General features: G+C 48.9%; 1 protein-coding gene across 1 annotated transcript in view; it reads right to left on the bottom strand.

The window, feature by feature from the left end:
* The window catches only part of LOC128695230 (monocarboxylate transporter 9), a gene marked incomplete at its 5' end in the record, with an annotated part of 45,438 nt that overhangs the window by 17,261 nt on the left and 3,981 nt on the right, over nt 1–24,196 (bottom strand).

Genomic DNA, 24,196 nt, shown 5'->3' on the forward strand with positions numbered 1-24,196 from the left:
CCTTATTGTATGACCTGACCTTACCTGCCATACATACATACATACATATATATATATACATATATATATATATATATATATATATATATATATATATATATATATATATATATATATATATATATATATATATATATATATATATATATATATATATATATATATATACATATATATATATATATATATATACACGAGTGTCATTTAATAAGTCATGGCAATATTTACTGAGAAACATCACTCGCTAAAAATTTCAAATATACATATAAAAGCTCTTGAAAATAGACACCACATGGTGACACAGACTGGACACATACTCAGCCGACCAGCGACATCACACATCATATTGGACGCATACTCAGCCGACCAGCGACATCACACATCATATTGGACACATACTCAGCCGACCAGCGACATCACACATCATATTGGACACGTACTCAGCCGACCAGCGACATCACACATCATATTGGACACATATTCAGCCGACCAGCAACATCACACATCATATTGGACACATACTCAGCCGACCAGCGACATCACACATCATATTGGACACATACTCAGCCGACCAGCAACATCACACATCATATTGGACACATACTCAGCCGACCAGCGACATCACACATCATATTATACATACTCAGCCGACCAGCGACATCACACATCATATTGGACACATACTCAGCCGACCAGCGACATCACACATCATATTGGACACATACTCAGCCGACCAGCAACATCACACATCATATATGACACATAATCAGCCGACCAGCGACATCACACATCATATTGGACACATGCTCAGCCGACCAGCGACATCACACATCATATTGGACACATACTCAGCCGACCAGCGACATCACACATCATATTGGACACATACTCAGCCGACCAGCGACATCACACATCATATTGGACGCATACTCAGCCGACCAGCGACATCACACATCATATTGGACACATACTCAGCCGACCAGCGACATCACACATCATATTGGACACATACTCAGCCGACCAGCGACATCACACATCATATTGGACACATACTCAGCCGACCAGCAACATCACACATCATATTGGACACATACTCAGCCGACCAGCGACATCACACATCATATTGGACATACTCAGCCGTCCAGCGACATCACACATCATATTGGACACATACTCAGCCGACCAGCGACATCACACATCATATTGGACACATACTCAGCCGACCAGCAACATCACACATCATATTTGACACATAATCAGCCGACCAGCGACATCACACATCATACTGGACACATACTCAGCCGACCAGCGACATCACACATCATATTGGACACATACTCAGCCGACCAGCGACATCACACGTCATATTGGACACATACTCAGCCGACCAGCGACATCACACATCATATTGGACACATGCTCAGCCGACCAGCGACATCACACATCATATTGGACACATACTCAGCCGACCAGCGACATCACACATCATATTGGACACATACTCAGCCGTCCAGCGACATCACACATCATATTGGACACATACTCAGCCGTCCAGCGACATCACACATCATATTGGACACATACTCAGCCGTCCAGCGACATCACACATCATATTGGACACATACTCAGCCGTCCAGCGACATCGCACATCATATTGGACACATACTCAGCCGTCCAGCGACATCACACATCATATTGGACACATATTCAGCCGTCCAGCGACATCACACATCATATTGGACACATACTCAGCCGTCCAGCGACATCACACATCATATTGGACACATACTCAGCCGTCCAGCGACATCACACATCATATTGAGCACATACTCAGCCGCCCAGCGACATCTCACATCATATTGGACACATACTCAGCCGTCCAGCGACATCACACATCATATTGGACACATACTCAGCCGTCCAGCGACATCACACATCGTATTGGACACATACTCAGCAGTCCAGCGACATCACACATCATAATGGACACATACTCAGCCGTCCAGCGACATCACACATCATATTGGACACATACTCAGCCGTCCAACAACATCACACATCATATTGGGCACATACTCAGCCGTCCAGCGACATCACACATCATAATGGACACATACTCAGCCGTCCAGCGACATCACACATCATATTGGACACATACTCAGCAGTCCAGCGACATCACACATCATATTGGACACATACTCAGCCGTCCAGCGCAACATCACACATCATATTGGACATATACTCAGCCGTCCAGCGACATCACCCATCATATTGGACACATACTCAGCCGTCCAGCGACATCACCCATCATATTGGACACATACTCAGCCGTCCTCAAGATAGTCTCCCTTCAAAATAATCACCCATTTAAATAATCTCCCCTCAAAATAGTCTCCCCTCAAGTTCCCCATCAAAGTAGTCTCCCCTCAAGTCTCCCTTCAAAGTAGTCTCTCCTCAAGTTCCCCATCAAAGTAGTCTCCCCTCAAGTTCCCCATCAAAGTAGTCTCCCCTCAAGTCTCCCATCAAAGTAGTCTCCCCTCAAGTCTCCCATCAAAGTAGTCTCTCCTCAAGTCCCCCATCAAAGTAGTCTCCCCTCAAGTCTCCCATCAAAGTAGTTTCCCCTCAAGTTCCCCATCAAAGTAGTCTCCCCTCAAGTTCCCCATCAAAGTAGTCTCCCCTCAAGTCTCCCATCAAAGTAGTCTCCCCTCAAGTCCCCCATCAAAGTAGTCTCCCCTCAAGTCTCCCATCAAAGTAGTGTCCTCTCAAGTCCCCCATCAAAGTAGTCTCCCCTCAAGTCCCCCATCAAAGTAGTCTCCCCTCAAGTCCCCCATCAAAGTAGTCTCCCCTCAAGTCTCCCATCAAAGTAGTTTCCCCTCAAGTCCCCCATCAAAGTAGTCTCCCCTCAAGTTCCCCATCAAAGTAGTCTCCCCTCAAGTCTCCCATCAAAGTAGTTTCCCCTCAAGTTCCCCATCAAAGTAGTCTCCCCTCAAGTCTCCCATCAAAGTAGTCTCCCCTCAAGTCTCCCATCAAAGTAGTCTCCCCTCAAGTCCCCCATCAAAGTAGTCTCCCTTCAAGTCTCCCATCAAAGTAGTTTCCCCTCAAGTCCCCCATCAAAGTAGTCTCCCCTCAATTCCCCCATCAAAGTAGTCTCCCCTCAAGTCTCCCATCAAAGTAGTCTCCCCTCAAGTCCCCCATCAAAGTAGTCTCCCCTCAAGTTCCCCATCAAAGTAGTCTCCCCACAAGAACCCCATCGAAGTAGTCTCCCCTCAAGTCTCCCATCAAAGTAGTCTCCCCTCAAGTCCCCCATCAAAGTAGTCTACCCTCAAGTCTCCCATCAAAGTAGTTTCCCCTCAAGTTCCCCATCAAAGTAGTCTCCCCTCAAGTTCCCCATCAAAGTAGTCTCCCCTCAAGTCTCCCATCAAAGTAGTCTCCCCTCAAGTCCCCCATCAAAGTAGTCTCCCCTCAAGTCTCCCATCAAAGTAGTTTCCCCTCAAGTCCCCCATCAAAGTAGTCTCCCCTCAAGTCCCCCATCAAAGTAGTCTCCCCTCAAGTCTCCCATCAAAGTAGTTTCCCCTCAAGTCCCCCATCAAAGTAGTCTCCCCTCAAGTCTCCCATCAAAGTAGTCTCCCCTCAAGTCTCCCATCAAAGTAGTTTCCCCTCAAGTTCCCCATCAAAGTAGTCTCCCCTCAAGTCTCCCATCAAAGTAGTCTCCCCTCAAGTCCCCCATCAAAGTAGTCTCCCCTCAAGTCTCCCATCAAAGTAGTCTCCCCTAAAGTCCCCCATCAAAGTAGTCTCCACTCCAGTCTCCCATCAAAGTAGTCTCCCCTCAAGTCCCCCATCAAAGTAGTCTCCCTTCAAGTTCCCCATCAAAGTAGTCTACCCTCAAATCCCCCATCAAAGTAGTCTCCCTTCAAGTCCCCCATCAAAGTAGTCTCCCTTCAAGTCCCCCATCAAGTAGTCTCCCCTCAAGTCCCCCATCAAAGTAGTCTCCCCTCAAGTCTCCCATCAAAGTAGTCTCCCCTCAAGTCTCCCATCAAAGTAGTCTCCCCTCAAGTCTCCCATCAAAGTAGTCTCCCCTCAAGTCTCCCATCAAAGTAGTTGCCCCTCAAGTTCCCCATCAAAGAAGTCTCCCCTCAAGTCTCCCATCAAAGTAGTCTCCCCTCAAGTCCCCCATCAAAGTAGTCTCCCCTCAAGTCTCCCATCAAAGTAGTCTCTCCTCAAGTTCCCCATCAAAGTAGTCTCCCCTCTAGTCTCCCATCAAAGTAGTCTCCCCTCAAGTTCCCCATCAAAGTAGTCTCCCCTCAAGTCCCCCATCAAAGTAGTCTCCCCTCAAGTCCCCCATCAAAGTAGTCTCCCTTCAAGTTCCCCAACAAAGTAGTCTCCCCTAAAGTCCCCCATCAAAGTAGTCTCCCTTCAAGTCCCCCATCAAAGTAGTCTCCCTTCAAGTCCCCCATCAAAGTAGTCTCCCCTCAAGTCCCCCATCAAAGTAGTCTCCCCTCAAGTCTCCCATCAAAGTAGTCTCCCCTCAAGTCCCCCATCAAAGTAGTCTCCCCTCAAGTCCCCCATCAAAGTAGTCTCCCCTCAAGTCCCCCATCAAAGTAGTCTCCCCTCAAGTCTCCCATCAAAGTAGTCTCCCCTCAAGTCCCCCATCAAAGTAGTCTCCCCTCCAGACTCCCATCAAAGTAGTCTCCCCTCAAGTCCCCCATCAAAGTAGTCTCCCCTCAAGTCCCCCATCAAAGTAGTCTCCCCTCAAGTCCCCCATCAAAGTAGTCTCCCTTCAAGTTCCCCAACAAAGTAGTCTCCCCTAAAGTCCCCCATCAAAGTAGTCTCCCTTCAAGTCCCCCAGCAAAGTAGTCTCCCTTCAAGTCCCCCATCAAAGTAGTCTCCCCTCAAGTCCCCCATCAAATTAGTCTCCCCTCAAGTCTCCCATCAAAGTAGTCTCCCCTCAAGTCCCCCATCAAAGTAGTCTCCCCTCAAGTCCCCCATCAAAGTAGTCTCCCCACAAGTCTCAGATCTGAAGGCTACAGAACACTGTGGTTATTGTTGTGCTGTTGTCTGTGTTGTTACACTGACGTTCGTCTCAGCAACAGAGGCGCTGCTGTGTTGTGCTGTTGTCTGTGTTGTTACACTGACGTTCGTCTCAGCAACAGAGGCGCTGCTGTGTTGTGCTGTTGTCTGTGTTGTTACACTGACGTTCGTCTCAGCAACAGAGGCGTTGCTGTGTTGTGCTGTTGTCTGTGTTGTTACACTGACGTTCGTCTCAGCAACAGAGGCGCTGCTGTGTTGTGCTGTTGTCTGTGTTGTTACACTGACGTTCGTCTCAGCAACAGAGGCGCTGCTGTGTTGTGCTGTTGTCTGTGTTGTTACACTGACGTTCGTCTCAGCAACAGAGGCGCTGCTGTGTTGTGCTGTTGTCTGTGTTGTTACACTGACGTTCGTCTCAGCAACAGAGGCGCTGCTGTGTTGTGCTGTTGTCTGTGTTGTTACACTGACGTTCGTCTCAGCAACAGAGGCGCTGCTGTGTTGTGTTGTTGTCTGTGTTGTTACACTGACGTTCGTCTCAGCAACAGAGGCGCTGCTGTGTTGTGCTGTTGTCTGTGTTGTTACACTGACGTTCGTCTCAGCAACAGAGGCGCTGCTGTGTTGTGCTGTTGTCTGTGTTGTTACACTGACGTTCGTCTCAGCAACAGAGGCGCTGCTGTGTTGTGCTGTTGTCTGTGTTGTTACACTGACGTTCGTCTCAGCAACAGAGGCGCTGCTGTGTTGTGCTGTTGTCTGTGTTGTTACACTGACGTTCGTCTCAGCAACAGAAGCGCTGCTGTGTTGTGCTGTTGTCTGTGTTGTTACACTGACGTTCGTCTCAGCAACAGAGGCGCTGCTGTGTTGTGCTGTTGTCTGTGTTGTTACACTGACGTTCGTCTCAGCAACAGAGGCGCTGCTGTGTTGTGCTGTTGTCTGTGTTGTTACACTGACGTTCGTCTCAGCAACAGAGGCGCTGCTGTGTTGTGCTGTTGTCTGTGTTGTTACACTGACGTTCGTCTCAGCAACAGAGGCGCTGCTGTGTTGTGCTGTTGTCTGTGTTGTTACACTGACGTTCGTCTCAGCAACAGAGGCGCTGCTGTGTTGTGCTGTTGTCTGTGTTGTTACACTGACGTTCGTCTCAGCAACAGAGGCGCTGCTGTGTTGTGCTGTTGTCTGTGTTGTTACACTGACGTTCGTCTCAGCAACAGAGGCGCTGCTGTGTTGTGCTGTTGTCTGTGTTGTTACACTGACGTTCGTCTCAGCAACAGAGGCGCTGCTGTGTTGTGCTGTTGTCTGTGTTGTTACACTGACGTTCGTCTCAGCAACAGAGGCGCTGCTGTGTTGTGCTGTTGTCTGTGTTGTTACACTGACGTTCGTCTCAGCAACAGAGGCGCTGCTGTGTTGTGCTGTTGTCTGTGTTGTTACACTGACGTTCGTCTCAGCAACAGAGGCGCTGCTGTGTTGTGCTGTTGTCTGTGTTGTTACACTGACGTTCGTCTCAGCAACAGAGGCGCTGCTGTGTTGTGCTGTTGTCTGTGTTGTTACACTGACGTTCGTCTCAGCAACAGAGGCGCTGCTGTGTTGTGCTGTTGTCTGTGTTGTTACACTGACGTTCGTCTCAGCAACAGAGGCGCTGCTGTGTTGTGCTGTTGTCTGTGTTGTTACACTGACGTTCGTCTCAGCAACAGAGGCGCTGCTGTGTTGTGCTGTTGTCTGTGTTGTTACACTGACGTTCGTCTCAGCAACAGAGGCGCTGCTGTGTTGTGCTGTTGTCTGTGTTGTTACACTGACGTTCGTCTCAGCAACAGAGGCGCTGCTGTGTTGTGCTGTTGTCTGTGTTGTTACACTGACGTTCGTCTCAGCAACAGAGGCGCTGCTGTGTTGTGCTGTTGTCTGTGTTGTTACACTGACGTTCGTCTCAGCAACAGAGGCGCTGCTGTGTTGTGCTGTTGTCTGTGTTGTTACACTGACGTTCGTCTCAGCAACAGAGGCGCTGCTGCAGCAATGGTCACCACCACTCCACATTCACAAGAGCAAAGACTCAACCCCTGCAACCACAATTAGGTAAATACAGTTCCATTATAAATTAAAGAAAATATAACGACACAAATTATACAAAATATACATCTGAAGGCTTGAGTATGTGTCCATATTACTTAAGAAGTTTTAAATGGATATTTCTTTTTCTGTATTCGCAGCAGTTTATAAAATATAAATAATAACAGCCATGACTTATTAAATGATTCTCTTATATGGACGGAGGTTGTGAGAGGCTGAGGTTGTGACAGGCTGAGGTTGTGAGTGGCTGGGGTTGTGAGAGGCTGAGGTTGTGAGAGGCTGAGGTTGTGAGAGACTGAGGTTGTGAGAGGCTGAGGTTGTGAGTGGCTGGGGTTGTGAGAGGCTGAGGTTGTGAGAGGCTGAGGTTGTGAGAGGCTGAGGTTGTGAGAGGCTGAGGTTGTGAGAGGCTGAGGTTGTGAGAGGCTGAGGTTGTGAGAGACTGAGGTTGTGAGAGGCTGAGGTTGTGAGAGGCTGAGGTTGTAAGAGGCTGAGGTTGTGAGTGGCTGAGGTTGTGAGAGGCTGAGGTTGTGAGAGGCTGAGGTTGTTAGAGGCTGAGGTTGTGAGAGGCTGAGGTTGTGAGAGGCTGAGGTTGTGAGAGGCTGAGGTTGTGAGTGGCTGGGGTTGTGAGAGGCTGAGGTTGTGAGAAGCTGAGGTTGTGAGAGGCTGAGGTTGTGAGAGGCTGAGGTTGTGAGAGGCTGAGGTTGTGAGAGGCTGAGGTTGTGAGAGACTGAGGTTGTGAGAGGCTGAGGTTGTGAGAGGCTGAGGGTGTGAGAGGCTGAGGTTGTGAGAGGCTGAGGTTGTGAGAGGCTGAGGTTGTGAGTGGCTGGGGTTGTGAGAGGCTGAGGTTGTGAGAGGCTGAGGTTGTGAGTGGCTGGGGTTGTGAGAGGCTGAGGTTGTGAGAGGCTGAGGTTGTGAGAGGCTGAGGTTGTGAGAGGCTGACGTTGTGAGAGGCTGACGTTGTGAGAGGCTGAGGTTGTGAGTGGCTGAGGTTGTGAGTGGCAGACGTTGTGAGAGGCTGAGGTTATGAGAGGCTGATGTTGTGAGAGGCTGAGGTTGTGAGAGGCTGAGGTTGTGAGAGGCTGAGGTTGTGAGTGGCTGACGTTGTGAGAGGCTGAGGTTATGAGAGGCTGAGGTTGTGAGAGGCTGACGTTGTGAGAGGCTGAGGTTATGAGAGGCAGAGGTTGTGAGTGGCTGAGGTTTGAGAGGCTGAGGTTGTGAGAGGCTGAGGTTGTGAGAGGCTGAGGTTGTGAGAGGCTGACGTTGTGAGAGGCTGAGGTTTTGAGAGGCTGAGGTTGTGAGAGGCTGACGTTGTGAGAGGCTGACGTTGTGAGAGGCTGACGTTGTGAGAGGCTGACGTTGTGACAGTCTGAGGTTCTGAGAGGCTGAGGTTCTGAGAGGCTGACGTTGTGAGAGGCTGACGTTGTGAGAGGCTGACGTTGTGAGAGGCTGACGTTGTGAGAGGCTGACGTTGTGAGAGGCTGAGGTTGTGAGAGGCTGAGGTTGTGAGAGGCTGACGTTGTGAGAGGCTGAGGTTATGAGAGGCTGAGGTTGTGAGAGGCTGACGTTGTGAGAGGCTGAGGTTATGAGAGGCAGAGGTTGTGAGTGGCTGAGGTTTGAGAGGCTGAGGTTGTGAGAGGCTGAGGTTGTGAGAGGCTGAGGTTGTGAGAGGCTGACGTTGTGAGAGGCTGAGGTTATGAGAGGCAGAGGTTGTGAGTGGCTGAGGTTTGAGAGGCTGAGGTTGTGAGAGGCTGAGGTTGTGAGAGGCTGAGGTTGTGAGAGGCTGACGTTGTGAGAGGCTGACGTTGTGAGAGGCTGAGGTTGTGAGAGGCTGAGGTTGTGAGAGGCTGAGGTTGTGAGTGGCTGAGGTTATGAGAGGCTGAGGTTGTGAGAGACTGACGTTGTGAGAGGCTGAGGTTATGAGAGGCAGAGGTTGTGAGTGGCTGAGGTTTGAGAGGCTGAGGTTGTGAGAGGCTGAGGTTGTGAGAGGCTGAGGTTGTGAGAGGCTGACGTTGTGAGAGGCTGACGTTGTGAGAGGCTGAGGTTGTGAGAGGCTGAGGTTGTGAGAGGCTGACGTTGTGAGAGGCTGAGGTTATGAGAGGCTGAGGTTGTGAGAGGCTGACGTTGTGAGAGGCTGAGGTTATGAGAGGCAGAGGTTGTGAGTGGCTGAGGTTTGAGAGGCTGAGGTTGTGAGAGGCTGAGGTTGTGAGTGGCTGAGGTTATGAGTGGCTGAGGTTGTGAGAGGCTGACGTTGTGAGAGGCTGAGGTTCTGAGAGGCTGAGGTTGTGAGAGACTGAGGTTGTGAGAGACTGAGGTTGTGAGAGGCTGAGGTTGTGAGAGACTGAGGTTGTGAGTGGCTGGAGTTGGGAGAGACTAAGGTTGTGAGAGACTGAGGTTGTGAGAGGCTGAGGTTGTGAGAGGCTGAGGTTGTGAGAGGCAGAGGTTGTGAGAGGCTGAGGTTGTGAGACTGAGGTTATGAGAGGCTGAGGTTGTGAGAGGCTGAGGTTATGAGAGGCTGAGGTTGTGAGAGGCTGAGGTTGTAAGAGGCTGACGTTGTGAGAGGCTGACGTTGTGACAGGCTGAGGTTGTGAGAGGCTGAAGTTGTGAGAGACTGAGGTTGTGAGAGACTGAGGTTGTGAGAGACTGAGGTTGTGAGAGGCTGAGGTTGTGAGAGGCTGAGGTTGTGAGAGGCGGAGGTTGTGAGAGGCTGAGGTTGTGAGTGGCTGAGGTTGTGAAAGGCTGAGGTTGTGAGAGGCTGAGGTTATGAGAGGCTGAGGTTGTGAGTGGCTGAGGTTGTGAGAGGCTGAGGTTGTGAGAGGCTGAGGTTGTGAGAGGCTGAGGTTGTGAGAGGCTGAGGTTTTGAGAGGCTGAGGTTGTGAGAGGCTGAGATTGTGAGAGGCTGAGGTTGTGAGAGGCTGAGGTTGTGAGAGGCTGAGGTTGTGAGTGGCTGAGGTTGTGAGAGGCTGACGTTGTGAGAGGCTGACGTTGTGAGTGGCTGAGTTTGTGAGAGGATGAGGTTGTGAGAGGCTGAGGTCGTGAGAGGCTGAGGTTGTGAGAGGCTGAGGTTGTGAGAGGCTGAGGTTGTGAGAGGCTGAGGTTGTGAGAGACTGAGGTTGTGAGAGACTGAGGTTGTGAGAGACTGAGGTTGTGAGAGGCTGAGGTTGTGAGAGGCTGAGGTTGTGAGAGGCGGAGGTTGTGAGAGGCTGAGGTTGTGAGTGGCTGAGGTTGTGAGAGGCTGAGGTTGTGAGAGGCTGAGGTTATGAGAGGCTGAGGTTGTGAGTGGCTGAGGTTGTGAGAGGCTGAGGTTGTGAGAGGCTGAGGTTGTGAGAGGCTGAGGTTGTGAGAGGCTGAGGTTTTGAGAGGCTGAGGTTGTGAGAGGCTGAGATTGTGAGAGGCTGAGGTTGTGAGAGGCTGAGGTTGTGAGAGGCTGAGGTTGTGAGAGGCTGAGGTTGTGAGAGGCTGAGGTTGTGAGAGGCTGACGTTGTGAGAGGCTGAGGTTGTGAGAGGCTGAGTTTGTGAGAGGCTGAGGTTGTGAGTGGCTGAGGTTGTGAGAGGATGAGGTTGTGAGAGGCTGAGGTCGTGAGAGGCTGAGGTTGTGAGAGGCTGAGGTTGTGAGAGGCTGAGGTTGTGAGTGGCTGAGGTTGTGAGAGGCTGAGGTTGTGAGAGGCTGACGTTGTGAGAGGCTGACGTTGTGAGAGGCTGACGTTGTGAGAGGCTGAGGTTGTGAGTGGCTGAGGTTGTGAGAGGCTGAGGTTGTGAGAGGCTGAGGTTGTGAGAGGCTGAGGTTGTGAGAGGCTGAGGTTGTGAGAGGCTGAGGTTGTGAGTGGCTGAGGTTGTGAGAGGCTGAGGTTGTGAGAGGCTGAGGTTGTGAGAGGCTGAGGTTGTGAGAGGCTGAGGTTGTGAGAGGCTGAGGTTGTGAGTGGCTGAGGTTGTGAGAGGCTGAGGTTGTGAGAGGCTGAGGTTGTGAGAGGCTGAGGTTGTGAGAGGCTGAGGTTGTGAGAGGCTGAGGTTGTTAGAGGCTGAGGTTGTGAGAGGCTGAGGTTGTGAGAGGCTGAGGTTGTGAGAGGCTGAGGTTGTGAGAGGCTGAGGTTGTGAGAGGCTGAGGTTGTGAGAGGCTGGGGTTGTGAGAGGCTGAGGTTGTGAGAGGCTGAGGTTGTGAGAGGCTGAGGTTGTGAGAGGCTGAGGTTGTGAGAGGCTGGGGTTGAAACATGCAGGAGACACACGGGTTGGGGCAGAGTGAGAGGACTTGACAGTTGACATAGTGTTGGACGTATTAATTAATGGACAATGAGTGGTGGTACCTATGAAGGCTTTCAGAGAAACCAGTTAGCCAGAGACGAGTACTGGAAGTGGGAAGCATAGTACTGGAGGTGGGAAGCATAGTACTGGAGGTGGGAAGCATAGAACTGCAGGTGGGAAGCATAGTACTGGAGGTGGGAAGTATAGTACTGGAGTTGGGAAGCATAGTACTGGAGGTGGGAAGCATAGTACTGGAGGTGGGAATCATAGTACTGAAGGTGGGAAGCATAGTACTAGAGGTGGAAAGCACAGTACTGGGGTGGGAAGCACCGTACTGGAGGTGGGAAGCATCGTACTGGAGGTGGGAAGCACCGTACTGGAGGTGGGAAACACCGTACTGGAGGTGGAAAGCACAGTACTGGGGGTAGGAAGCACCATACTGGAGGTGGGAAGCACAGTACTGGGGGTGGGAAGCACAGTACTTTAGGTGAGAAGCACAGTACTGGGGTGGGAAGCACAGTACTGGAGGTGGGAAGCACAGTACTGGGGGTAGGAAGCACAGTACTGGACGTGGGAAGCACAGTACTGGGGGTGGGAAGCACAGTACTGGAATTGGGAAGCACAGCACTGGGGTGGAAAGCAGCAGTACTTTAGGTGAGAAGCACAGTACTGGGGGTGGGAAGCACAGTACTGGAGATGGGAAGCACAGTACTGGGGGTAGGAAGCACCGTACTGGAGGTGGGAAGCACAGTACTTTAGGTGAGAAGCACAGTACTGGGGGTGGGAAGCATTGTACTGGAGGTGGAAAGCACAGTACTGGGGGTGGGAAGCACAGTACTGGGGTTGGAAAACAGCAGTACTTTAGGTGAGAAGCACAGTACTGGGGGTGGGAAGCACAGTACTCGAGGTGGGAAGCACAGTACTGGGGGTGGGAAGCACAGTACTCGAGGTGGGAAGCACACTACTGGGGGTGGGAAGCACCGTACTGGAGGTGGGAAGCATAGTACTGGAGGTGGGAAGCTCAGTACTGGAGGTGGGAAGTGCAGTACTGGAGGTGGGAAGCACAGTATTGGAGGTATGAAGCACAGTACTGGAGGTGGGAAGCACTGTACTGGGGGTGGGAAGCACAGTACTTTAGGTGAGAAGCACAGTACTGGGGGTGGGTACTGGAGGTGGGAAGCACAGTACTGGGGGTGGGAAGCACAGTACTGGATGTGGGAAGCACAGTACTGGGAGTGGGAAGCACAGTACTAGGGGTGGGAAGCACAGTACTGGGGGTGGGAAGCACAGTACTGGGGGTGGGAAGCACAGTACTGGGATGGGAAGCACAGTACTGGGGGTGGGAAGCACAGTACTGGGGGAGGGAAGCACAGTACTGGGGGTGGGAAAGCACAGTAGTGGGGGTGGGAAGCACAGTACTGGAGGTGGAAAGCACAGTACTGGGGGTGGGAAGCACAGTACTGGGGGTGGGAAGCACAGTACTGGGTTTGGGAAGCACAGTACTGAAGGTGGGAAGCACAGTACTGGGGGTGGGAAGCACAGTACTGGGGGTGGGAAGCACAGTACTGGGGGTTGGAAACACAGTACTGGGGGTGGGAAGCACTGTACTGGGGGTGGGAAGCACAGTACTTGGGGTGGGAAGCACAGTACTGAGGGTGGGATGCACAGTACTGGGGGTGGAAAGCACAGTACTGGGGGTGGGAAGCACAGTACGGGGGGTGGGAAGCACAGTACTGGGGGTGGGAAGCACAGTACAGGGGGTGGGATGCACAGTACTGGGGGTGGGATGCACAGTACTAGGGGTGGGAAGCACAGTGCTGGGGGTGTTATGCACAGTACTGGGGGTGGGAAGCACAGTACCGGGGGTGGGAAGCACAGTACTGGGGGTGGGATGCACAGTACTGGGGGGTAGGAAGCACAGTACTGAGGTGGGATGCACAGTACTGGGGGTGGGAAGCGCAGGACTGAGGGTGGGAAGCACAGTACTGGGGGTGGGAAGCACAGTACTGGGGGTGGGAAGCACAGTACTGAGGGTGGGAAGCACAGTACTGGGGGTGGGAAGCACAGTACTTGGGGTGGGATGCACAGTACTGGGGGTGGGAAGCACAGTACAAGGGGTGGGAAGCACAGTATTGGGGGTGGGAAGCACAGTACTGGGGGTGGGAAGCAAAGTACTGGGGGTGGGATGCACAGTACTGGGGGTGGGAAGCACAGTACTGGGGGTGGGAAGGACAGTACTGGGGGTGGGAAGCACAGTACTGGGTTTGGGAAGCACAGTACGGGGGTGGGAAGCACAGTACTGGGGGTGGGAAGCACAGTACTGGGGGTGGGAAGCACAATACTGGGGGTGGGAAGCACAGTACTGGGGGTGGGAAGCACAGTACTGAGGGTGGGAAGCACAGTACTGGGGTGGGAAGCACAGTACTGGGGGTGGGAAGCACAGTACTGGGGGTGGGAAGCACAGTACTGGGGGTGGGAAGCACAGTACTGGGGGTGGGAAGCACAGTACTAGGGGTGGGAAGCACAGTACTGGGGCTGGGAAGCACAGTACTGGGGGTGGGAAGCACAGTACTGGGGGTGGGAAGCACAGTACTGGGGGAGGGAAGCACAGTACTGGGGGTGGGAAGCACAGTACTGGGGTTGGGAAGCACAGTACTAGGGGTGGGAAGCACAGTACTGGTGGAGGGAAGCACAGTACTGGGGGTGGGAAGCACAGTACTAGGGGTGGGAAGCACAGTACTGGTGTGGAAAGCACAGTACTGGGGGTGGGAAGCACAGTACTGGGGGTGTGAAGCACAGTATTGGGGGTGGGAAGCACAGTACTGGGGGTGGGAAGCACAGTACTGGGCACCTGAGTGAGGGAATGTTGCTGTTCAGAGGACCAACGTAATGTTATCATGTCTGAGGACCCACGTAATGTTATCATGTCAGAGGACCCACGTAATGTTATCATGTCTGAGGACCCACGTAATGTTATCGTGTCTGAGGACCCTCGTAATGTTATCGTGTCTGAGGACTCACGTAATGTTATCGTGTCTGAGGACCCACGTAATGTTATCGTGTCTGAGGACTCACGTAATGTTATCATGTCAGAGGACCCACGTAATGTTATCATGTCTGAGGACCCACGTAATGTTATCGTGTCTAAGGACCCTCGTAATGTTATCGTGTCTGAGGACTCACGTAATGTTATCGTGTCTGAGGACCCACGTAATGTTATCGTGTCTGAGGACTCACGTAATGTTATCATGTCTGAGGACCCACGTAATGTTATCGTGTCTGAGGACTCACGTAATGTTATTATCTCTGAGAACCCACGTAATGTTATCGTGTCTGAGGTCTCACGTAATGTTATCGTGTCTGAGGACCCACGGAATGTTATCATGTCAGAGGACCCACGTAATGTTATCATGTATGAGGTCCCACGTAATGTTATCATGTCTGAGGACTCACGTAATGTTATCATGTATGAGAACCCACGTAATGTTATCATGTATGAGGACCCACGTAATGTTATCATGTATGAGGTCCCACGTAACGTTATCATGTATGAGGACCCACGTAATGTTATCATGTATGAGGACCCACGTAATGTTATCATGTATGAGTACCCACGTAATGTTATCATGTATGAGGTCCCACGTAATGTTATCATGTCTGAGGACCCACGTAATGTTATCATGTATGAGGTCCCACGTAATGTTATCGTGTCTGAGGACCCACGTAATGTTATCATGTCTGAGGACTCTCGTAATGTTATCATGTATGAGGACCCACGTAATGTTATCATGTATGAGGACCCACGTAATGTTATCATGTATGAGGACCCACGTAATGTTATCATGTATGAGGACCCACGTAATGTTATCATGACTCAAGAAATCGTAATGACACGATTGCAAATAAACAATACCCCCGGCCGGGATTGAACCCGCGATCATAGAGTCTCAAAACTCCAGCCCGTCGCGTTAGCCACTAGACCAGCTAGCCACAATAAGATTCATCCAACTAGGTATATTTCTACACCATAACTTGCATTTGTGGTCACAGAGGTGCCTGTGCAAACTTTCCTATGGTGTAGAAATATCATGTCTGAGGACCCACGTAATGTTATCATGTCTGAGGACCCACGTAATGTTATCATGTATGAGGACCCACGTAATGTTATCATGCATGAGGACCCACGTAATGTTATCATGTATGAGGTCCCACGTAATGTTATCATGTATGAGGACCCACGTAATGTTATCATGTGTGAGGACCCACGTAATGTTATCATGTCTGAGGACCGACGTAATGTTATCATGTCTGAGGACCCACGTAATGTTATCGTGTCTGAGGACTCTCGTAATGTTATCATGTCTGAGGACCCAAGTAATGTTATCATGTCTGAGGACCCACGTAATGTTATCATGTCTGAGGACTCACGTAATGTTATCATGTCTGAGGACCCACGTAATGTTATCATGTCTTAGAACTCACGTAAATTTATTATGTCTGAGGACCCACGTAATGTTATCATGTCTGAGGACTCACGTAATGTTATCATGTCTGAGGACCCACGTAATGTTATCGTGTCTGAGGACCCAAGTAATGTTATCATGTCTGAGGACCCACGTAATGTTATCACGTCTGAGGACCCACGTAATGTTATCATGTCCGAGGACCCACGTAATGTTATCGTGTCTGAGGACCCACGTAATGTTATCGTGTCTGAGGACCCACGTAATGTTATCATGTCCGAGGACTCTCGTAATGTTATCGTGTCTGAGGACCCACGTAATGTTATCGTGTCTGAGGACTCTCGTAATGTTATCATGTCTGAGGACTCTCGTAATGTTATCATGTCTGAGGGCCCACGTAATGTTATCATGTCTGAGGACTCTCGTAATGTTATCATGTCTGAGGACTCTCGTAATGTTAACGTGTTTGAGGACCCACGTAATGTTATCGTGTCTGAGGACCCACGTAATGTTATCGTGTCTGAGGACCCAAGTAATGTTATAATGTCTGAGGACCCACGTAATGTTATCGTGTCTGAGGACTCTCGTAATGATATCATGTCTGAGGACCCAAGTAATGTTATCATGTCTGAGGACCCACGTAATGTTATCATGTATGAGGACCCACGTAATGTTATCATGTATGAGGACCCACGTAATGTTATCATGTATGAGGACCTACGTAATGTTATCATGTATGAGGACCCACGCAATCTTATCATGTATGAGGACCCACGTAATGTTATCATGTCTGAGGACCCACGTAATGTTATCATGTATGAGGACCCACGTAATGTTATCATGTATGAGGACCCACGTAATGTTATCATGTCTGAGGAGCCACGTAATGTTATCATGTCTGAGGACCCACGTAATGTTATCATGTATGAGGACCCACGTAATGTTATCATGCATGAGGACCCACGTAATGTTATCATGTATGAGGTCCCACGTAATGTTATCATGTATGAGGACCCACGTAATGTTATCATGTGTGAGGACCCACGTAATGTTATCATGTCTGAGGACCCACGTAATGTTATCATGTCTGAGGACCCACGTAATGTTATCATGTCTGAGGACTCACGTAATGTTATCATGTCTGAGGACCCACGTAATGTTATCGTGTCTGAGGACTCTCATAATGTTATCGTGTCTGAGGACACCCGTAATGTTATCATGTCTGAGGACCCACGTAATGTTATCATGTCTGAGGACTCACGTAAATTTATTATGTCTGAGGACCCACGTAATGTTATCATGTCTGAGGACTCACGTAATGTTATCATGTCTGAGGACCCACGTAATGTTATCGTGTCTGAGGACCCAAGTAATGTTATCATGTCTGAGGACCCACGTAATGTTATCACGTCTGAGGACCCACGTAATGTTATCATGTCTGAGGACCCACGTAATGTTATCGTGTCTGAGGACCCACGTAATGTTATCGTGTCTGAGGACCCACGTAATGTTATCATGTCTGAGGACTCTCGTAATGTTATCGTGTCTGAGGACCCACGTAATGTTATCGTGTCTGAGGACTCTCGTAATGTTATCATGTCTGAGGACTCTCGTAATGTTATGATGTCTGACGGCCCACGTAATGTTATCATGTCTGAGGACTCTCGTAATGTTATCATGTCTGAGGACTCTCGTAATGTTATCATGTCTGAGGACCCACGTAATGTTATCGTGTCTGAGGACTCTCGTAATGATATCATGTCTGATGACCCAAGTAATGTTATCATGTCTGAGGACCCACGTAATGTTATCATGTCTGAGGACTCACGTAATGTTATCATGTCTGAGGACCACGTAATGTTATCGTGTCTGAGGACTCTCGTAATGTTATCGTGTCTGAGGACCCACGTAATGTTATCATGTCTGAGGACCCACGTAATGTTATCATGTCTGAGGACTCACGTAATGTTATCATGTCTGAGGACCCACGTAATGTTATCATGTCTGAGGACTCTCGTAATGTTATCATGTATGAGGACCCACGCAATCTTATCTTGTATGTGGACCCACGTAATGTAATCATGTATGAGGACCCACGTAATATTATCGTGTCTGAGGACCCACGTAATGTTATCGTGTCTGAGGACCCACGTAATGTTATCATGTCTGAGGACTCTCGTAATGTCATCGTGTCTGAGGACCCACGTAATGTTATCGTGTCTGAGGACTCTCGTAATGTTATCATGTCTGAGGTCTCTCGTAATGTTATCATGTCTGAGGGCCCACGTAATGTTATCATGTCTGAGGAATCTCGTAATGTTATCATGTCTGATAACTCTCGTAATGTTATCGTGTTTGAGGACCCACGTAATGTTATCGTGTTTGAGGACCCACGTAATGTTATCATGTCTGAGGACCCACGTAATGCTATCGTGTCTGAGGACCCACGTAATGTTATCATGTCTGAGGACCCACGTAATGTTATCATGCCTGAGGACCCACGTAATGTTATCGTGTCTGAGGACTCTCGTAATGTTATCATGTCTGAGGGCCCACGTAATGTTCTCGTGTCTGAGGACCCACGTAATGTTATCATGTCTGAGGACCCTCGTAATGTTATCATGTATGAGGTCCCACGTAATGTTATCATGTATGAGGTCCCTCGTAATGTTATCATGTATAAGGTCCCACGTAATGTTATCATATCTGAGAACCCTCGTAATGTTATCATGTCTGAGGACCACGTAATGTTATCATGTATGAGGACCCACGTAATGTTATCATGTATGAGGTCCCACGTAATGTTATCATGTCTGAGGACTCACTTAATGTTATCATGTATGAGGACCCACGTAATGTTATCATGTATGAGGACCCATGTAATGTTATCATGTATGAGGTCCCACGTAACGTTATCATGTATGAGGACCCACGTAATGTTATCATGTATGAGGACCCACGTAATGTTATCATGTATGAGTACCCACGTAATGTTATCATGTATGAGGTCCCACGTAATGTTATCATGTCTGAGGACCCACGTAATGTTATCATGTATGAGGTCCCAAGTAATGTTATCGTGTCTGAGGACCCACGTAATGTTATCATGTCTGAGGACTCTCGTAATGTTATCACGTATGAGGACCCACGTAATGTTATCATGTATGAGGACCCACGTAATGTTATCATGTATGAGGACCCACGTAATGTTATCATGTATGAGGACCCACGTAATGTTATCATGTATGAGGACCCACGTAATGTTATCATGTATGAGGACCCACGCAATCTTATCTTGTATGTGGACCCACGTAATGTTATCATGTCTGAGGACCCACGTAATGTTATCATGTATGAGGACCCACGTAATGTTATCATGTCTGAGGACCCACGTAATGTTATCATGTCTGAGGACCCACGTAATGTTATCATGTATGAGGACCCTCGTAATGTTATCATGTATGAGGTCCCACGTAATGTTATCATATCTGAGAACCCTCGTAAGGTTATCATGTCTGAGGACCACGTAATGTTATCATGTATGAGGACCCACGTAATGTTATCATGTATGAGGTCCCACGTAATGTTATCATGTCTGAGGACTCACGTAATGTTATCATGTATGAGGACCCACGTAATGTTATCATGTATGAGGTCCCACGTAACGTTATCATGTATGAGGACCCACGTAATGTTATCATGTATGAAGACCCACGTAATGTTATCATGTACGAGTACCCACGTAATGTTATCATGTATGAGGTCCCACGTAATGTTATCATGTCTGAGGACCCACGTAATGTTATCATGTCTGAGGACCCACGTAATGTTATCATGTCTTAGGACCCACGTAATGTTATCGTGTTTGAGGACCCACGTAATGTTATCATGTCTGAGGACTCATGTAATGTTATCATGTCTGAGGACCCACGTAATATTATCATGTCTGAGGACCCACGTAATGTTATCATGTCTGAGGACCCACGTAATGTTATCATGTATGAGGACCCACGTAATGTTATCATGTATGAGGTCCCACGTAATGTTATCATGTATGAGGACCCACGTAATGTTATCATGTCTGAGGACCCACGTAATGTTATCATGTCTGAGGACCCACGTAATGTTATCATGTCTGAGGACCCACGTAATGTTATCGTGTCTGAGGACTCTCGTAATGTTATCATGTCTGAGGACCCAAGTAATGTTATCATGTCTGAGGACCCACGTAATGTTATCATGTCTGAGGACTCACGTAATGTTATCATGTCTGAGGACCCACGTAATGTTATCGTGTCTGAGGACTCTCATAATGTTATCGTGTCTGAGGACCCACGTAATGTTATCATGTCTGAGGACCCACGTAATGTTATCATGTCTGAGGACCCACGTAATGTTATCGTGTCTGAGGACCAACGTAATGTTATCATGTCTGAGGACTCATGTAATGTTATCATGTCTGAATACCCACGTAATGTTATCACGTCTGAGGACCCACGTAATGTTATCATGTCTGAGGACCCACGTAATGTTATCGTGTCTGAGGACCCACGTAATGTTATCATGTCTGAGGACTCTCGTAATGTTATCATGTCTGAGGACTCTCGTAATGTTATCATGTCTGAGGACTCTCGTAATGTTAACGTGTTTGAGGACCCACGTAATGTTATCGTGTCTGAGGACCCACGTAATGTTATCGTGTCTGAGGACTCTCGTAATGTTATCATGTCTGAGGACCCAAGTAATGTTATCATGTCTGAGGACCCACGTAATGTTATCATGTCTGAGGACTCACGTAATGTTATCATGTCTGAGGACCACGTAATGTTATCGTGTCTGAGGACTCTCGTAATGTTATCGTGTCTGAGGACCCACGTAATGTTATCATGACTGAGGACCCACGAAATGTTATCATGTCTGAGGACTCACGTAATGTTATCATGTCTGAGGACCCACGTAATGTTATCCTGTCTGAGGACCCACGTAATGTTATCATGTCTGAGGACCCACGTAATGTTATCATGTCTGAGGACCCACGTAATATTATCGTGTCTGAGGACCCACGTAATGTTATCGTGTCTGAGGACCCACGTAATGTTATCATGTCTGAGGACTCTCGTAATGTTATCGTGTCTGAGGACCCACGTAATGTTATCGTGTCTGAGGACTCTCGTAATGTTATCATGTCTGAGGACTCTCGTAATGTTATCATGTCTGAGGGCCCACGTAATGTTATCATGTCTGAGGACTCTCGTAATGTTATCATGTCTGAGGACTCTCGTAATGTTATCGTGTTTGAGGACCCACGTAATGTTATCGTGTCTGAGGACCCACGTAATGTTATCATGTCTGAGGACCCACGTAATGTTATCGTGTCTGAGGACCCACGTAATGTTATCATGTCTGAGGACCCACGTAATGTTATCATGTCTGAGGACCCACGTAATGTTATCTTGTCTGAGGACTCTCGTAATGTTATCATGTCTGAGGACCCACGTAATGTTATCGTGTCTGAGGACCCACGTAATGTTATCGTGTCTGAGGACCCACGTAATGTTATCATATCTGAGGACCCACGTAATGTTATCATGTCTGAGGACCCACATAATGTTATCGTGTCTGAGGTCTCACGTAATGTTATCATGTCTTAGGACCCACGTAATGTTATCATGTCCGAGGACCCTCGTAATGTTATCATGTCTGAGGACCCTCGTAATGTTATCATGTCTGAGGACCCTCGTAATGTTATCATGTCTGAGGACCCACGTAATGTTATCATGTCTGAGGACCCTCGTAATGTTATCGTGTCTGTGGACCCTCGTAATGTTATCATGTCTGAGGACCCTCGTAATGTTATCATGTCTGAGGACCCACGTAATGTTATCATGTCTGAGGACCCACGTAATATTATCGTGTCTGAGGACTCTCGTAATGTTATCGTGTCTGAGGACCCACGTAATGTTATCATGTCTGCGGACCCACGTAATGTTATCATGTCTGAGGACCCACGTAATGTTATCGTGTCTGAGGACCCACGTAATGTTATCGTGTCTGAGGACCCACGTAATGTTATCATGTCTGAAGACCCACGTAATGATTTCATGTCTGAGGACCCACGTAATGTTATCGTGTCTGACGACCCTCGTAATGCTACCGTGTCTGAGGACCCACGTAATGTTATCGTGTCTGAGGACCCACGTAATGTTATCATGTCTGAGGACCCACGTAATGTTATCGTGTCTGAGGACCCACCTAATGTTATCGTGTCTGAGAACCCACGTAATGTTATCGTGTCTGAGGACTCTCGTAATGTTATCGTGTCTGAGGACCCACGTAATGTTATCGTGTCTGAGGACCCTCGTAATGTTATCGTGTCTGAGGACTCTCGTAATGTTATTGTCTGAGGACCCACGTAATGTTACCGTGTCTGAGGTCTCTCGTAATGTTATTGTCTGAGGACTCTCGTAATGTTAACGCGTCTTAGGACCCACGTAATGTTATCGTGTCTGAGGACCCACGTAATGTTATCGTGTCTGAGGACCCACGTAATGTTACCGTGTCTGAGGACTCTGGTGAGGACACCCAGGTAGCAAGTGATGGTGGATTCATTTATGCCAATAACACTTTTGTTCCATATGTATTTGTAAAATAACCACTTGGGAAGTTGAATGACAGCTCTAGGCCTTTCCTGTCGCAATCAACATATCATCAGGAGCTTGCAATGTTCTAGAAATGAGTAGGAAGTGCAAGCACATTAGTTCAGGGGATCAATTTCTAGCTAGAGGCGCCAGGAAAACCAGAACCGGTATGTCTGGCGTCAGGAAGACCAGAACCGGTATGTCTGGCGCCAGGAAGACCAGAACCGGTATGTCTGGCGCCAGGAAGACCGGAACCTGTATGTCTGGCACCAGGACGGCTAGACAAGGCATGTCTGGCGCCTGAAAAACCAGGACTGGTATGTCCGGCGCCAGGAAGACCAGAACCAGTATGTCTGGCGCCAGGAAGACCAGAACCGGCATGTCTAGCGCCTGGAAGACAAGAACCGGTATGTTTGGCTCCAGGAAGACTAGAACCGGTATGTCTGGCGCCAGGAAGACCAGAACCGGTATGTCTGGTGCCAGGAAGACAAGAACTGGTATGTCTGGTGCCAGGAAGACCAGAACCGGTATGTCTGGCGCCAGGAAGACCAGAACCGGTGTGTCTGGTGCCAGGAAGACAAGAACTGGCATGTCTGGCGCCAGGAAGACCAGAACCGGTATGTCTGGCGCCAGGAAGACAAGAACTGGCATGTCTAGCGCCAGGAAGACCAGAACCGGTATGTCTGGCGCCAGGAAGACCAAAACTGGTCTGTTTCGCACTAGGAAGACCAGAACTGGTCTGTCTGGCCCCAGGAACACCAGAACTGGTCTGTTTGATGCCATGACGGCCATAACTGGTCTGTCTGGCGCCAAGAAGATCAGAACTGGTCTGTTTGGTGCCATGAAGACCAGAACTGGTCTGTCTGGCGCCAAGAAGATCAGAACTGGTCTGTTTGGTGCCAGGAAGACCAGAACTTGTCTGTCTGGCGCCAGGAAGACCAGTTCTGTTCTTCCTACTCATTTCTGCAACACTGCAAGCCCCTGATGCGTTGATTGCAACACGAAAGGCCTAGATCTATCATTCAACTCCTCCTCTGGTTGTTTTGCATCTTATCTCGCTTATTCGCGATTGTTGCATATACACTGTGACCAAAAGAAGAAAATACATTTATCATTACTTGCTCCATAGCAGCATTACCAGAGTGTCCAGACATCAGCATGTAATGACTCCCTGAAATACCACACAGTCCCTCATCCTTCCAAGTGATCCCCTCTCCAGAATTCGAGTCCGGCTGACTGGTTGTCTCAGAAAATACTGGGGACCCTCTGGCCCCTGGGGGTAGGTGGGGGGAAAGAGCTGCATCATGTTTAATTTCTCGGAATTGGAATCTTTGCTTATCGGAACTACTGGAAAGACCAGGATTTCCTCCTTGCTGCCCCAGCGTCTGAGCGTGGCGATCCAGAGGGGTAACGCCTGCTGCCGCCTAGGTTCCCCGTCCAACCTGCAAGAAGCTTCCTCCACAACCTAGCTTAAATGTTGGCACAAAGTTTACATGGTGCGATGTGCTAGTGAAGCCTCAGTCCATCAGTAGCTAGCAAGGCAGTAACTTGTAACATGCTAATTGTATTTATAGTTTTTACATTTTGACTCTTTATTAGCTAAGGTAATGTAAAGAGGGAGAGAGAGAGACAGAGAGAAACAGAGTAGTAATAGCAACAGTAGTAGTAGTAATAGCAACAGTAGTAGTAGTAGTAGTAATAGCAACAGTAGTAGTAGTAGTAATAGCAACAGTAGTAGTAGTAGTAATAGCAACAGTAGTAGTAGTAGTAGTAATAGCA

Source organism: Cherax quadricarinatus, unplaced genomic scaffold, assembly GCF_038502225.1.
Source record: "Cherax quadricarinatus isolate ZL_2023a unplaced genomic scaffold, ASM3850222v1 Contig1387, whole genome shotgun sequence".
Classification (NCBI taxonomy): domain Eukaryota; kingdom Metazoa; phylum Arthropoda; class Malacostraca; order Decapoda; family Parastacidae; genus Cherax; species Cherax quadricarinatus.